Source organism: Trachurus trachurus (assembly GCF_905171665.1).
Source record: "Trachurus trachurus genome assembly, chromosome: 7".
Taxonomy (NCBI): Eukaryota; Metazoa; Chordata; class Actinopteri; order Carangiformes; family Carangidae; genus Trachurus; species Trachurus trachurus.
The window spans coordinates 32,711,471-32,729,454 of record NC_139901.1 but is presented as its reverse complement, the minus strand read 5'-3'; the positions used below and the strand labels follow the sequence as shown (position 1 = coordinate 32,729,454).

The 17,984-nt window shown below is 42.2% G+C and overlaps 1 long non-coding RNA gene across 2 annotated transcripts; it reads left to right on the top strand.

Moving 5' to 3' along the window:
• The first annotated feature begins 2,292 nt into the window (after positions 1-2,292).
• Positions 2,293-3,139, top strand: LOC310988358. 2 transcript variants are annotated; one of them, XR_014595476.1, is made up of 4 exons: positions 2,293-2,317; positions 2,396-2,461; positions 2,541-2,666; positions 3,124-3,139. It is a non-coding gene; the product is annotated as an uncharacterized lncRNA (long non-coding RNA). The 2 variants fall into 2 exon arrangements; XR_014595477.1 differs by lacking the exon at positions 3,124-3,139 and having other exon boundaries at positions 2,541-2,760.
• The last annotated feature ends 14,845 nt before the right edge of the window (positions 3,140-17,984 follow it).

Genomic DNA, 17,984 nt, shown 5'->3' with positions numbered 1-17,984 from the left:
ATCAGAGTGCTGATTTGACACGCTTAGAGAAAGGAATAATTAAGCGTGGATGTTTGTTTGCTTTCCTGCCAATCGACACCTCACACCGACTGTAGCTTTGCATAAAGATAACAACAGCTGGTTAGATGGTCATTTCTCATTTTATAATCTGCACAATAGCTGATTTACAGGGTCACTGGAAGTCACTGTGCTCAGTAAATAATGTTTTTTAAATGCTTCAGCATCCGTCTCTGCTGTTTTTACAGCACATTTGGGATCAATGCTCAAATAGCAACATTTATTACTTTCCATGATACTGCTTCATCATGTGGTACAGGCAGCCTATAGCCTAAGTGTTATATTTATAAAGATCTGACAGAAGCGCCACAATAACGTCTGTGCCAAGTGTAGCATCATTACACAGCAGAGCTCATGTTGAGTGATGCCAGCTGATCCAATATCTCAAGGAATTGAGAATTTCTCAAATAATTTGCTTTTCAGCAAGAGAAAAAGGCAACTGTTTACTAGAGTATCAAAAAAAAAACTCTTTGTCATTGTTGCTTAAAGGGATAGTAGCATTTTTTTTAAAGTGGGGTTGTATGATCTACAAATAGCCCCTAAGTACTTTAATTGCAGTAAAAGACTCTCTGCACTCCTCCCGTTAGCAACGCCAGCCCATAATAGCCCTGCCTAGACATTACATTGTTGTGAACAGACCCAAAGAAACGGCCTATTTTCACGGCCTAAAAGAGGTTTTACCTGAAAAAAAATACACAGTTCCATTGTTCGCTATAATATAATTTTTTCCAGCCCCTCAAAGTGCAGGAAAAACACAGTTTTTATTTGGACCTAACCAACTGCTGATCGGTGGGCGCTAACCCTGGGCGGAGGGATACGTGAGTTGGTTAGGTCCAAATAAAAACTGTGTTTTTCCTGCACTTTGAATCTCTCTCTGGGCAGGGCTATTATGGGCTGGCGTTGCTAATGGGAGGAGTGCAGAGAGTCTTCTACTGCAATTAAAGTACTTAGGGGCTATTTGTAGATCATATAACCCCACTTAAAAAAATGCTATTATCCCTTTAATAAAGTTAAAATAGTTCAAAAGTACAGTAGAGCTTGATGTTGTATATGCGCTAAACAATAGTATTAAGTCATAATAACATATAGAAGTTAAAGGAAGTGCTGCAACTTGGAGACAGTTGGCGACAACTGACCTGAGTCCTTCAAACAATTACACAGATATAGAAAGCCTTAGCATTAATAGCATTAGCTGTTTACATTCAAGTCTTTGCAAGAGCCACAGTAAGACAATGTTGCGAGGTGATAATAATCCCTCTGAGAAGCCTGGGCGCCACAGTGACTCGGTATCGGAAAAAACAAGACAGTCCAACAGGCTGCAGCTAGCAGGTTAGCATGCTAACTTCAGTACGAGTGACCAAGAGAGACGTACTGGAGATCTGGACACAGCTCGAGTTGATGCTTCTGCGTCAGCTCCATGCCGTAATCATGCTGCATTCAAAACAACTCAGAAGTCGGAAAAAAACAAGCTCCGAGTCGTTGTCGAACTAGGAAATTACAGGTCGGAAACTCGGGTATCATTTCAGAGCTCCGATTTTCTGACTTGACATCACAACAACATCAAAACATGGCGACCTTCGTCTTAAACTGCAAGACTTTAAAAAAATTTAAGTTATTTGTTGTGGGTTTTAATGCATATTTTTTGTGTATTAGCTATTGCAGTATATATGAAATATGTTTATATTAAGCTGTGATTATTGTGAGAAATTGTGGTCCTCGTATGTAACGGAAATAACCAGCTAGAGGCTGTAATATGCACTCACCTGCGGCGTCTCCTCATTTGCTGCTGCATTTATTTTTCGTATTCAACAATGAGCCACAATATGCCAAACATCCATGTTTTTTTCTTCTGAACGCAATGATGTTTGTTGAGGAGTGTGACCTCTGATGCTGCAGGGCTTCGGTCAGAAAGCACACGAGACATCAATGGAGTCTACGATGTTCACTGTAGAACTGCAGCAATTCGTTCTGGTACAATGCAATGCAGTTTCTGTAAATATACAAAAGAAATAAAGGACTGAATTATCACAGTGTACTGCTTTAAATATATGCAATTGAATACATGTAGTGGTATGAGGCACCACTGTTAGATTGAACACAGGGTTCTGCTACACCGACACTCCTTTTTAGCTTGTAGCCAATCGTTGCTCAAGCCTAGAGTATAAAAGTAGGCCGTGTCCCTCCTCCTGACCTCTCGCTTCCTGCTTCTTCGGCCCGCCCACTGACAGGTCGTTGCATGGCTGCTCCCAGCAGAGCACAGGTAGGCACACTTTAGCGTGCTGTTTGTGTACATTGTGAGCGTTGTTTTAATTTAATTCAAACCGTAACTCCTTAATAGATCCGGCATCTCCGCCGCGGTCGAGGCGACATAATGGGTCGTTAACTGCCGCCGACCGGCGCGTAGGTGAGTCACTGAGAGTTTCTGTTTTTTAATCGCTGTAAGCCAGGTGCTAAGTGTCTTTTCGCTCCTCTCCCTCTAACAGCCGGCCGGTTGTATGGCGCGTGGTGGCCTACTCCCCCCGCCACGCCGACCCTCTTCACCCCTCTCCCTCTTTGGAGGGGACGTTAAGTGACCGGACTGAACCGGGGTTTTTGGACGCTAAAGCTGAGTAAGAAGAGCACTATCCGTCATGGATATTTAGCCACGGCTACATGCTACCGCTGCTTCGCTGCCAGTCTGCTGCTACTATGTTTCTGCCCTCCTTGCTGCTTCGGCTTGGTTTGGGGTCCTGTCGGCCGACTGACCGACTTCCTTCCTGTTACTGACCCTGCTCCCGCTGCTACTGCGCGTGGTGCCGGTTGGTGTGTGTGTGTGTGTGTGTGTTTGGCTGCCGCTCGTGTGCGCTGCTACGGGCTCTACCTGGACTTTCAGCCACTCACCTGGACTGCGTATGTGTGTGTGAATGTGGAGGTAGACAAGGGTTGGTTATATTGTTTTGGTTATGTGTTATGTGATTGATGGTATAATTTCTTCATTTAGTTTTCATTTGGAATTTATTTGTATTAGCTTATCATTGATTTGTTTGGCAGAGCCCTCTTAATTTTGTTTTCCTTTCCCCCTCCTAGAGCTGAAGGCCGACGGTGGTGGTGGTGGTCCTTCTGGGTGGTGGTGATCCCCGTGTGTGTGTGACCCCCGTTCAAGATTTATTTTGTGTGCACATCACGTTTTTGCTGTGTGAGTGGGGTGCTCTCCCTTTTCTTTTGGCATCACCTTCCCCCTTTTGACCCCTCCTCCGGCCGGTAAGCCTCAGCCTGCAATCCCCTTCTCCTGGGCCTCCTGTTTATTAATTTCCTTTTTGCAAACCTTGTCATCAATTTTAAATAAACTTTTGTATGTGATCATTGAACTCCGTCTCCTACCCTCCCTGAGTGAACGAACCTGAGTGTCCTTTGATAGGTGATAGTTGACCTTTAGTACGGGTCCTTGGGCCCTAACCCAAGGTGGCGTTGTTGGCGACAAATTTAGTATATAATATAATAGAAGTTCACCCTCGCATTGCCACATACAGTAGGCTTAACAGCCACTTCACCGTAAATAAAATACATTTATCTCAGTGTCAGTCACTTAATATTCATGAATGTAGCTTTAACTATTAATTATGTAGCATACACATGTAAACCGAAAGTAAATATGAAGGCTAGCAGCCATACAAACTCATTCAAACTCAGTTAGCTTATAGATGCCAACTCGCGATCATGCTAACGGGTGAAAACGGCTTTTAACGAGCGTAAATAAACAGCAGGAGCTACACATCACTATCAGAAGAGGTAAGTCACATGTGCACATTCATTTCACATCACTATGATCACAACTTACATCGTCAGTGACTGCTGTACCACTGTAAACAACAGGTAAATTGGCGAACGTGAGGCAGGAAGTGGAACTGCATAAACTGTCTTCAAAATAAAACACCCACTTTCAAAATAAAAGCATGAATACAAAACCATCTCTAACTTGAAGAATTCTTAAAGAGCAACTAAACCCCTAAACCACTTTTTTCTGCTGAAAACAAATATATTTGGGTATGAAGTAGTGTTGTCGATTGATTCTGGTCCAACTTTTGACATTTTAGTCAAAATATTTCAATTTGGTGTATTTTCCTAGTTAACTGTGCGTTCACACCAAAAGCTTCCAAAGCGCCAAAACGCCGGAAGTCAATTCATTTTCAATGAGAGCCCGGCGACACTGAGCGTCCAAAGCGTCACCAGGCATCGCCGCGCTTACAAAGCGTCCAAAGCTTCACCAGACGAGAAGTTGAGCCCTGGTTAACTTTAGGGTAATTAGCTTTGACGCGGTTCGGCGGCAACCTGTCAGAATAGAGATGTCCGTCGGCTGCCTTTTTTTCTTTTTTTTTGTATCTCGGCTCCCCAATGACCAGCGCGATCGAACTTTGACGTCAGTCACGTGACGATCGGCCGAAGCGGCTGAAAATATTTACCGTTTTGGGAGCTGTCTTGTCTGACGCCCAGCCTCGAGCGTTTTTGACGCTTTGGAAGCTTTTGGTGTGAACGCACAGTAAGAGTGACTGCCCTCTATGGGTTGAAACACGGCTATTACAATCAAATTTTCCTATTGGCTGAGATGGTGGTCAATGACGTTTTGGTGGCCGCTTTCGTCACCGGCCACCAGCTCCCCGGCCAATCAGCACCGGCTGCTGCCTGCCGCTAACGGCTGCTAGGCACTCTAGCTGCTCTGCTGCGGCTAACGGCTGCTAACAGCTGCTAACAGCTGCCTGGATGGGAATCGTTAGCGGCTCTGGGTTTTTAGTGTGGTCATTTGCGAAACTTCGTTTATCTTCTGGTCACAGTGAACAATGGCGATCAAAGTGGAACGGAGCTGATCGATGTTGAACAACATGTTGATTCGTAGATGAAGAAAACTGTAAATCCACTAAATGAGTAGAGAACAGAGGATGACGGGCGAATTTGCCGCACCGGGAAACATAGCTGCCGGAAATGATGTTCTGAATGGACCAATCATAGCCCTTGCATTCTGCGTCGCCACAACGTGAGGTCAGTGACGGCTGGTATCAATGGGCTAGTGGGGCTAAGCCCTCCCTGCATTACACAACAAAAGATGAGAAAAAATATTTTCTAAATAATAGGCTATACAAAAGATTGTTATAAGTTTTAGTGAAATCCGAAGTGGCAACAGTATCAAATAGTTTCAAGAAAACACAGGATATCTCTAAATGGGCTAATTTTATTAAATTTTATTAATTTTCAGCTCTCATTCATTTTCCGACTGTGGATGATTGACAGGTGCCGTGTCCCGCCCTCGCCATTTACCGACTGTTTGGGCTAACTTCATTCAGCCGGGAGCGTGCCTATGTTCCCTCAGCCCTATGTTCCCTCTGGACTCTCTCTACCTATCTGGACTCTGTCTATCTGGCCTGTCTAGCCTCTACCTGGTCTTTTTTACTAAACTTAACCAACTCCTTTCTTCATTGCCTAAACCCAACCAATGGTGGGACCAAAGGGCTGTGGGAATAGGGCCTAATTTTCAGTGACGACAAAAGTTAGAAATGAGGGAACATAGGGCTGAGGGAACATAGGGCTGTGGGAACATAGGGATGACCCCCATTCAGCCCACAGGCCGATCGGTTCTGACCAATCAGCAGCGGGCTGACGCAGGGTCAGTGATTGATTTAGTCAGTAAAACAATGAAGTTTGGAGTTTCCTTGTAGGTCAACTAACTTTAGCTGTGTAGCAATAACTACCTACATCTACAAAAGGCTCCATTAATTTACTTCCCTGGCGGTATAATAAAGGTTTTATACAGTTAATGTCAAGTATCAACATGCTCTTACGTTTATTTTCAACATCTGGCCAACCAGCGATAAATGTACTACGCCGTGCCTGCTGTGTGTCTGAGTGTGTAATGGGATCAGCTTTACACAGGGAACAGAGTTTGTCTGCGTGTCGACGACAGGCAGACGACTTCTCCAGCTTTATCTCAACACGACAAACTCAAACTGTCATCGCTCAGCGCCGCAGCGTTAAGAGGACACACATGACGATGCCGTTCTGCTTCTCGCCTCTTGCACTCCTCCCATAAAGCTGTTCCCTTCATCTGCTTCATCTCTATTTCTGCCTGCCTGCCTGCCTGTCTGGCTTCAGCTCAGATGTGTGTCAGCCTGGCATTTCCAGAAAGAAGTCACGTGACGGGGCAGAGAGAAGAGGAAGGAGGTGGGAGGTAGATGTGGGCACAGGAGGGGGCTCAGCTCTGCACAGTAGGTAGAGACTCTGTCCACAAAACAAGGTGACTAACATCGAATCGAGGGCCCAAGGACATTTATGTTCTTTTGCTGGAGATGAAAACAAGGTCTGCACCTTTTTTTTTTTCCCCAGCAGAAACAAGCCGCAAGTTCTTGTAGGCTCATCATTCACATGTCATGTCAGGTTGATTATGTCAAACAGAATCAGCCAGAGGAGTTTTTTTTTTTTTTTTTTACTGTGGCAGCTACAGTATTCCTCCTACATTATTAAACTTCTCCAGATTTGAAATGATTGGTGAAAGCGCCCGTATCAAAGAAAAGACAGAAATCCAGGTTATGTCTTTTGTCAAAATGTAATATTCTAATGGAAAATCCTGTTCAGCTCAGTAATTCATATGCAACTTACTGAAAGCAGAGTCAATTAAATTCAGCCTTTTGCAAAGAGTGGTCCATGAGGTGACAAGGTAACATAAAACGTTTTAAAATTTACACTGTTTCTAACCGTCACACACACTGTTTTCATGATGACTGACACGTGATACGTCATGTTTGCAAAAATGAAACTCTGAGAAGTAACAATGGAACCATACAGTATCAACATTTAACCCTTTAATTTACAGGCCACTAAAATTACGTGATAATGTCGAGAAATAGCCTAGAAACAACGATCAATTTCATAGTAATGTCATGTTTATCATAAAAGCAAAAGACTAAACTTTTCATGCTTTGAATTTTTTGGGAAAGGCCAGAATTTTTCTCCACCAAGTCCGTTATTTCTGGACTATTTCTAGACATTATGACACAATTACTTGTTATTTCTTGGCTGTTTCTTGACATTATCACATAATTAGCGGCCCGTAAATTAAAGGGTTACCGTTACTATTTGCAGCACTGGTCATTTCAATTTTTATCGTTTACTGTATATTTACCACTCTCTGCAAATGATAGATTTTGAAAATAAAAAGGGACTGTGGGAGCTAACTACGGGAGCCTTGTTAGCTCAAACTTGTGTGGCCGCGTTCATATCATCAACAAATGGAAGCTCCCTTTTAGTGCAACTGTGCAACTCTAGCAATGACCTAGCTGGGTTGAGATTTGTGGAGTCTTGAATTTAGCATATTATGGGTTAAAGGGTAATTTCTGTTTTTTACAATCTGGACCTTATTTCTAGCATAAAATCCGATCATTTCCTCCCCCAGATATTTTTCATGGGTTAAAGGGTAATTTCTATTTTTTACAATCAAGCCTTATTTCTGGCATAAAATACGATCATTTAGGCAACTTACCCAGATAACTTTGGTGTCATTACAAGTGGTTGTGATTAAATGAGCTCCAGCCGAGAGCCGCGTATATCCGTATAATGGAGTCTACAGGGCAGCAGAATGCAGCCTCTAAATAACACATTATCTGCAGAGAAACCCCTTCATTTCACCAATATTTAGTTCTGATAGGCTAGTGCTATTCCCCTCTGAGTCCGGGGTTAGCTGTTATCAACATCCGGGGTCTGTAGGTTGACCTACTGACCTCTGACCTGGATGGTGTCATCTCTGAGCGCTGGCCCTTTAAGTCTTCCTTGGTCTGAAAAAGTTTGAGAAGCACGACTTTAAATCAACACTGAGTTTATTTTGTTTTTTTGTTTAGTTTATAGTTTATTAGTTTAATAAGGGACAATGTGCAATTACATTAATCATTTAAAGGAAAAAATGAAAAGATGGTTGCACCAGATTTAGCTCCCAGCTAATTTCCATCTGTAGTCCCTACACATTTTTTTCCCACTGTCATACTACTTCTAAGATTGATAGACACTAAAGCACACAATTAGATTACACAACCTTGACTGGCTGTTACACTATACCTGTCTCTGCTCTTGATGATGAAGTATTCATGTCATGCTGCTGTGCGCCATTATGTCACAATTACATGGTGAGCATACTAATCTGTCATTCCTCCAAGGGATTCATTTGTTTAGAAAAAAAGCAAGAAATTATTCAAAAAAAAAAAAAAAAAAACCCATAACCTTTAATAATGAAGAATGTTATCACAAGCCCCAGTGCTAATCCTCCAATTAAAGTGGTTTTATATGATATCAAATGTGTCTTTTGTGCTGCTTCTTAAAGGGAATAGCTTATTTTGAGTTAAATGCTTATTTGCATTCTCTGCTCGGATGAGATGAAAAGATTGATAACACGTGTCTCGTGTGTGTAAATGGATCTCAGGACGTGATAAGCCTGCTGAAGGTGAAGAGAAAACATGATATTAGTCTCACCAATAACCAGTCTGTGCAAATGAAAAGACAAATTAAATATTTTAAGAGAAGAGGGGAAAAGTCTAAGTCTAAAGCCTCATCCAGACTCTCTGCAGCTTCAGCTTGTCAGTGACTTTCTTACAGTATGTGGGAGGTTTTTCATCCTCACTCAGTGAACTCAGTCCTCCAGAGTGATGTCCTTGTATATTTAAGTGGATGTCTGAGTTTGAGAGAAGCTGCAATTTTGTCCACTTTTTCTTTTCTTTTTATTTTTTTTATTTTTCATCTCTTAAATTACAGGAGCTGGTCTCTAATGGACAATAACAGTAGAGTAGAGACAGTACCACTACCACTACACCTGTAGCCGACTTTGAAAGGGTTTTCCTGTCTTGATTTTTTTTTTCAATACCTCTCAGAACAATGAGTTATACACAGAAGCATAGTTAATATTTTAAATACAAAAATATGCACATACTGAACATTGTATTGACATTAATTTTGCATCATATTTGATTTTACTGTACTTGCTTTTCATCCCTCATGTTGACATTCAAATCCCGCGCATCTCCTGCAGCCACTGGGGGCTACTGCTACAACAAGGATAAAAACAGAGATCACATTGATTTTTCCCAACAACTTTTTCATGTGGCGGCTTCAGGACACTTGGGTCAGTAGGACGAGCAATATGGAGGAAATCGTCCGGAAGATGAAAAATAAAATAAAAAACTAGGAAAAAATCCACACAATAACAGTAGTGCCCGGGTTTCGCCCGCTGGTCCCAACAGTGCCCGGTGCGATTAGCCTCGTAAACCAGCCGCTCCCGGAAATACATTTCATTTCATTTCTGAGGGAGAGTCTGGCCTCATCCCCGCTGTAAGCGTTTGGCCTGAAACCCTCAGAAGGCCGAGCCAATCAGCGTCGCCGCTGTGATTGACACAGCACGTTGGCCAATCAGGGACCGACTGGTGCAAAGCCCCGTCACTACACCAACTTGCTGATTGGCTGAATGGGGTTGTCTGTCAACGCTACTACTCCCGCCCAGCTCCCGCCCACCCCAGACGCTTAGAGGGGGGATGAGGCCAGACTCTCCCGAGAAATGAAATGAAATGCATTTCCACGAGAGGCTGGTTTACGAGGCTACGGTGCGATGGCCCGTGGCCCTAATAACGATAAAGACAAAACCATAGATTTATCTAAAATGGACCATTAACAAGTGGTAACGTGGATTCATCCACATTAATATGAGACTCCTTTATAACCAAATACAAACTCCTCGTTGTCCCTTTAAAATACATAAATAATGAGCTAAACGTCAGTAAAAGGTGCATTACAACTTATTTAAAAGACAAACAGCAGCAGGTACAAAACTGTTTGTGCCAGAGCGGAGATTGGTGACCGGTCTTAGCTAACCGACTCGGACAGGGATGGACTGGACTTCTCTTCTCTTCTCTTCTCCACCTGCATGAGCGATCTAGTTTTAATGAAGTAGGGACACGTTTTAAATCCACAGTGGCTCTGCTCGCCTTGCACAGACACTGTTAGACGCTGTTATCGACTGAAACTGGCTGCTGGTTATTTGCTGTTTGCAGACAGACAGTTCACTTGGTGGTAATTTGCTCTCAACGCTGCGCAGCACCGGTGTTTCTAATGGATTGCAATGGGAGGAAGGCTGAACAAAAGGCTCAGAGATGGTTTGGGAAACACATAAACCAACACAACCTGTCAACTGGATGTGTCCCTTGTTTTGTTTTGTTTTTTCTTTTTTTTTCCTCTTTTAATTTATCAAAAATAAAACATTCATTCACTTTCCTCAATCTGTAAAGCACACCCACCCAGACTGTGATAAATTGCCTCTTTGCCTGACACAGCGAGCAGATTCAGCGTTAACAGTGCATGACGTCTGGAGTAAAAAACGTCTCTGTTCAGACCATTGTTTGCCTGTTGTGCGCTCGGCTGTGAAATACAACATGATGCAATGAGAATATGCAAAGATGCAATATAGTATAAAAGGCAAAGTCAGTTATTTAGCTGAAATATGGTTCTTGTCAGATATAAGGAGGAACCTATTAAACAAAATGCTTAGCCAGTCCCCTGCACCCTGAGTTGTAAATCTCCTCACACGTTGCCCGATAACAACCACACTCTCTCTCTCTCTCTCTCTCTCTCTCTCTCTGTCTGTAAATGGACCCAAAGTCACGGCAGACGTTGGAAACATCCCATAATACCAATGCATGAAGCAGAATCTGTATTCAGCTGGAGATGATCTGGGTTAACTCGGGGCAGGACAGTCTTCCTGACCTCCATCTGGCCCCGTGAGCAGCAGCTCCCTGACATTTTTATGGATTGGATTCTTCTTTATTATTAAAGGGATAGTTCACCCAAAATTGAAATTTCTACTCATTATCTACTCACCCTCATGTCGACTAAGGGCTGGGAGAAGTTTCAGAGTCCTCCGTGGCTTCTCTGAGTTACAGGGGGTCTCGGCGTAGCAGTGCATGTCCATATAACGGTTGCAAATGGATACCAACTGTCTTCGTAACAAAAAGACACACCAAAAAACATCCAAATACCTCCATGCTGCTCGTATGTAATGTCCGTCTTGTATTGAAGCCCCGAAATGCGAAGTTGTCCCGAAAAAAATTAAATAAGTCTATTTTTCAAGCTTGTTTGTAGCGGAAGCTCCCAGTGTCTCAGTTTCAGTTTCGGTTTAATTTATTGACAAGGGACAATGTACATTAATAAAACATTGTAAAAAAACAAATGTAAATGCACCCGAGTTAGCTAAAAAAAGCAAATTTTCATCGCCAGTCCCTCTGCCTGATGATAAAAGGCAACCTTAAAAAACAAACCACAATGAGGTAAAATACCAAAGACATATTAATAAATATACATTTGTAAGACAATACACACATTTGCGATAAATGTGTTCACTGCTCTTCCTGTGTCAGTGCAAATCTTGCATGATTTGCACAGACCGGCGGAACAATTTCACATTTCGGGGCTTCAATACAAGAGGGACATTACATACGAGCAGCATGGAGGTATTTGGATGTATTTTGGTGTGTCTTTTTGTTACAAAGACAGTTGGTATCCATTTGCAACCGTTGAAATTTCAATTTTGGGTGAACTATCCCTTTAATTTTTTTACTACAGCTCAAACTTCATGTCCTCTGCTGCAACACAAGAAGACGAAGAGGGAGTCAACAGTGCAGCGGACAAATTAAATCAAATTAAATTAAATTAAATGACACCAAAAGAGTTCAGCAATCTCAGTTCTGTGGGAATATTCATCATCATTTGAACGCGGTTTCATTTCATACACATTTTTATTCTTTTATCACTTCACGAGTGGCATTTATCCATTTAATCATGAGCACTTGTGCAGGTGTATTAAATTAATAATAGGTGTATGGTTGAATGGAACCGGCTCTATCTGTCTTTTTCCTGTCACTGCTCTCACACACGCAGTAAAAAAGAAAAGAAAAAAGCTTTAAAGTAGTTGTATAGTATAGTGTCCCACTTCTATACTACTACTGTAATACCAGAACATATTGACACAGATAAACAGGTTTTTCCATTGTACGAGCAGGAAAAAATACATTTTGCACAAAAATGATGGGAAATTCATTTGCTCATGTATACAGTAATACTTCAGTTTTTGAGGTATCCACACCATATAAATCTACCTTTAACTTAAAGGTCCCATATTATGCTATTTTTCAACTATTTCACATGGTTTTAAGTTGTCCAACCATATTGTATTCCTAGTGTATTGTCCCCAAATCAATCTGCAGCTCTACATCTCAGTAATCTAAAAGTGGCTCTCCAGAGCTCTCCTGCGAACGAGCCATTTCTGTGTCTGCACCTTGAAATGCAAATAAGATGTGTAAACCACGTCCACTCCACAGCTGTCACGGGGAGAGGGTGTGGTTTTCACTACAGGTACATGTGTCAGTGTTGACATTGGGACAGGGGTCGGGCATTGATTTACGAAAAAAAAAAAAATTCTGAGACTGGCATCTTGTCTGAAAAAATGTAAATGTGAAACATGGAGAGACTCCTACTACCATCAGAAAACTGTCAAATAAAAAAAACAAGTGAAACTGAGGAGCGCAGCACAAACTGCACTGTTGTATGGACTGATGAGAATATTGAGGTGGTTTTGCGCCGGGAGAGGAGACTTCCTCGTTCAGATGTCTCTCATTCCGTGATGAGGACCGCTGCGCTGATGAGAAGCGGTATCATCCCAATATTCTCTGATCCGCGATTTCATTTTTAATGACCGGCGGCTGTTTTTCAGTCAATGATTCAAAAGGATCATCTGGCGGCCGCGGTACCGACTGCTCCTCCCGTAGGCCGACCGCTTCATGTCAAATGACGGACGGGGGGGAGAGAGAGAGCGCGTGTGTGTGTGGATTGGGGGGGGGGGGGGGGGGGGTCGCTGTTCCGGAAAAGTGTCAGCGGGCGGAGCTCACGTTTTTCCAGACTGGCCCAGGGGGAGTATAAGGAAGTACCGGGAGGTGGAGTCACCTGAGTTCAGCGCATCCTGACGTCAAGTCTGCCAGCACTTCCAATTCGCCCGTTTGGAGACACGATCTCAAAAAAGTGTAGAAATCAATTAAGGGAGTGAACAGACTTTTTTCACCTCCAGGCGTCATAGAAAGGCCACGGGAACACATAGGACCACTACAAAACCTGTAGAAAGTGGATTTTGCATAATATGGGCCCTTTAACTGTTCTTCTCTGTTTTAGAGGAAAATATTGAACTTTTTACAGCACAACTTTACGTGACAGCTGCAGTCAGTCACTTAAAATATATCTGTTAAAACTCTCCAATGGCCAAATTATCTATATGTAAGATGTGCAACACTTATTTCCCTCTGATGAGCATTTACTAAATAGATACCGACCGTAATAACTTGTGATTGAGTTGTAAGCAGATACATTTCATTAATGTAAAATATTTGTCATCAATCCTATATTTCTCTCAGTGAAAACACATTTTATTTATCATTTCTCTTACACATGACCTGAAAGGCACATGCTTGTATGTATCGGACGTGCAAAGGTTACACACTATAGCTTTATTGAGTAAATTAACACATTTACAAACAAGTAGATCCATAGAACAACTCAAAGTAAATCATACAGTATGTTCCATATCTGATTCCATCTCAGCTGTATTCTTCCTGTTATGTCTCTAAATGACAGTGGACTATAAACCGCACTGCAAAAACTCAACTATCTTACCAAGAATATTTGTCTTATTTCTAGTCAAAACAAATCTCATTCTACTTAAAATAAGACTCATCACATTAAAAAGTAGCTTGTTTTTAGGCACTTTTTACTTCTTTCAAGCAGATTTTCACTTGAAATAAGTAGAAAAATCTGATAGTGGAGCAAGTTTTTCTTCCTTACAAGCACAAAAAACTTGCTTTCACTGGCAGATTTTTCTACTTATTTCAAGTGAAAATGTGTTTGAAACAAGTGAAAAAGATCTAAAAACAAGTAAATTTTTAGGTGATGAGTCTTATTTTAAGTGGAAAGAGATTAGTATTGACTAGAAATGAGACATTTTGACAAGAAAGAAGAAGTTTTTGCAGTGCACACAGTATTGTGATCTTATGCGTAGTGTTTTAACCTTATATGTGTGTGTGTGAATGTCTCTATAATTGTGTCTGCACAGCTGGATAATCACAGTTATTTCGTAGTATATTGGCTGATGTTTGCCTTTCACACTACGCTGAACTTCTAATTTCCCAACAAAATGTGAGATTACCCTCTTTTCCTGCAGAGAGTCTAATTACCACTCAGGGTTTATGTTTCTGTTGTGCAGCTGTGAGCTCCTCCGTGTGTGTCCTCTCCTCTCCTCTCCTCTCCTCTGTGAACTGGGTCGGTGGTTCGACTCAGGGCCGTTGTATAGGGGAGAAAGGTGGTGATAACTCTAGGGGCCCAGCGCCCAGTGGGGCCCATAAAAAACCCAGTAGTCTAATCTTTGTATGACTGATTTATTCTGTGTAAGACCCTGACTAATACTCATAGTACACTGTAAAAACTCTACATCTTTCCAAGAATATTTGTCTTATTTCTTGTCCAAATGTCTCATTTCTAGTCAAAACTAATCTCTTTCCACTTAAAATAAGACTCATCACCTAAAAATTAACTTGTTTTTAGATAATTTTCACTTAAAGCAGAAGTGAGTGGTCCGGTCGTTTTCGCTAATGCTGCGTTCCAGGCAGGCTTTTGAAATCGTAAATTACAGCTTCAAGTCACAACTTACGACTTTGTAGCGTTCCAGGCAACCCACTCGTGTTTTTCCGACCTGTTTTACCGGTGAAAGTCACTATAACGGCCACTCGTAACTTCCGACCGGTGAACTCGTACCAGATCGAACTGGTACGACTTCACGGTCGGAAAAATACGAGTTTCCTTGAACGCACCATAACAGTCCTCGTCGCTACGTCGCCACATTCACGGCGTCCCTTGGCTGCACACACAGCCCTGCATGCCGTTCTCTCTCCTCATTGGATAAAAACTGTAGGATACGATAAATGTTTTCTCCTCGGCTCAGAGCAGAGCAGAGTGACTGACAGACCCGTGTTTCAGTCCAAACACTCTATGTAAGTGATTGCTGTCGGAAGATATAACTATTTAAGACTTATATTAACACAAATATATCACTCACTTCTGCTTTAAATTCACAATAAATAGAAAAATCTGCCAGTGAAAGTAAGTTTTTTGTGCTTGTAATGAGGAAGAAAAACTTGCTCCACTATCAGATTTTTTCTACTTATTCCAAGTGAAAATCTGCTTGAAAGAAGTAAAAAGTGTCTAAAAACAAGCTACTTTTAATATGATGTGTCTTATTTTGAGTATAATGAGATTTGTTTTGACTAGAAATAAGACAAATATTCTTGCTAAGATACTTGAGTTTTTGCAGTGTAATGCTGCATTAGCATCAAAACAAAGAAGGCTAAAACGATAATACATATGTAGTCTAACGCCTGATTTCCACCGGGGCCGTCAGCGCCGCGGAACGTCAGCGTCGCGGTTTTGCTCCGTCCTCTGCCCGGCGTCAATCCCCACCGGACGTGTTACGGCAGCGCAGCGCTGCCTTGCGAGCCAGCCGTATTCACGCGAGAATACGGAACGTACGCGAGATCGTTGCTCTTGACACAGTGTAGAGCGGTTGATATTAACAAAGTGGCGACAGCTTTTGATGTTTCACTATTTTAATTTATTTACAGCGGCGTCACCTTTACTTTGAAAGTCCAGTGGATCTGGATCAGAACGGAGCGTTTGTACGGAGGGAGAGATCAGCTGATCGCTGCTGTTGACTTTCTCTCTGAGCGTCTCCGCCGAGAGCTGTCTCCGCCTCCTCACCCGTTGAGCTGAGCGTCAGGAGCTCATTATATATTAGGCTATAGCATATATTTTATTTTATAGCCTACAGTCAGTCACCACCTTTATACAGTATATGGTCACCATTGAAAGAAGTTGTCCGCTCGCAGCAGGACAGACAATCAGATGGATAATCAGTAAAGTTAATAATTTCACTTAATGTGGCCATGAATAAATTAATTCCAGTGTTTTGCCTGTTCAGTGTTGCCCAAACGCAAATCTTGAATAAGTCTCCGCTGTTTTCGCATTTAAAAAGGTCTTTGTTGTCTTTGTACAGAGGCAATATGAGATTTGCTTGTAGTGCAGCACCTAAAAAAACCCCACTGTAACCTATTCAGCCTCGCTTCCAATAAAACACACACTCGCGTTATAATTGCGATCAGTGGAATATATAACAATATAAAACACAATTTAAAATGACAGTTGATGTTGCTCTAGTTTATTTAGTTTAAATGGATAAAGCTTCATATAATATAATGTAATAGCGCAAGAGCTGTCCAAAAAATTAAAAGCAGCCTCCTCTCGTCGTATTTGCAGCAACACTGTTGCTTCAGGCTGCGATCGTGCTTTTTTTTTTTATATATATATATATGGCTCATACTCTCTCCATTAAAACAATTGCACTCCTCTTGGCTGAAATCAGCCCGTTGTGGATCAATTTCGTGCAGAAGTTGAATCATATGACGCCAAATGCCCCCTTTGATATGAACGCGCACAGACCATTAAGATGAGAGCCGGACTTAACAAACCGACTTGAGGTTTTGTTGAGCTGGAAGATGAACACAAAGCCTGGCCATGTTGAGCCTCCTTCGCAGTACAGTTTTCCATGACGACCGCTTCTGCACCTAGTCCAACACAGCTGACTTTTATTCTCCGACGTAATGTTGTTGTGAAGTTAGATGACGTGCATGTTGTGTTTTATTTTGAAAGGGGGCGGAAGTGTTTTACTTTGATACAGTGTCTGACTTCCTGTCTGGTGCGATCGGCTCTGTTGAGCTTGACGCGATTTAGCAACGGGAGCGTCAAAAATAGAAGTGCTGCGGATTGATAGCGCTGCGGCGCGGAGAGCCGCGGCTGGGACGCTGCTGAGACATGTCGCGGCGCTTCCGGTGGAAATATTAATATTGATTAGAGTGGCAGCTATCGGCAGCGGTGACCGCGACGCTGACGTTCCGCGGCGCTGACGGCCCCGGTGGAAATCAGGCGTAAGAAAAAAAAAAGGAAAAGTTAGGGGGAGGGGCCCACTTTAGTATTCTTTAAGTGGGCCCAGAATTCCTAGCAACGGCCCTGCCAGTGACCCACACTCCACCCGATGATGCTGCACCGTCGTCGTCGTCGGAGTGTGTTATGTAAAGAAGAACAAGATGTGTGTGTGAATGTGTGAGCGTGACCCGTTGGTGTGAAGGGCTTTGAGTGGTCAGTGTGGTATTCAACCATCATTAATCTTGTCAGAATGTAGTGCATGAAAAAGAAAAAGGGGGATTATTACTGGACACGGCCAGATTAATTTCCTCGAGGCCCTCGGGCAAAGATTTGTCGTTGGGCCCCCGCTGACCCCCATTATACATTTTATTATTTCCCCCCCGAGGCGCCGATAAACCACTCAGCCGGCTTTCTATAGAGCTGAGTGACAGAAAATTAATTAACAAAACCATTTGATGATTAATTAATCACATCACATACGACAAAACAAATCTCCTTGTTCTAGTTTCTCAGATGTGAATTTGTCTTTTCTAACAGAACAAAAAAGAGAGAATATGTTAATATGAGCTTCAGGGAATACTGATGTGCTGTTAATGAAATGTCATTGTTGTCTGACATGTTATACACTGAACAATCAATCAATTATTAAACAAAATAATGGGGCCAGATGATGGAGGACCTGACATAGTTTACTTGATCTAAATGATCTGAGGGAAACTTTGGGGCATTTGAGGTCCCTGGTGTTGCCAGATTGGACAGTTTTCCACCAAACTGGGCTATTTTTTTCATTATTTAGTCACATTCAAATGAATTTGATTGGACAGATATATTATGGACTACTTTTTGTACAGTTTCCAGCT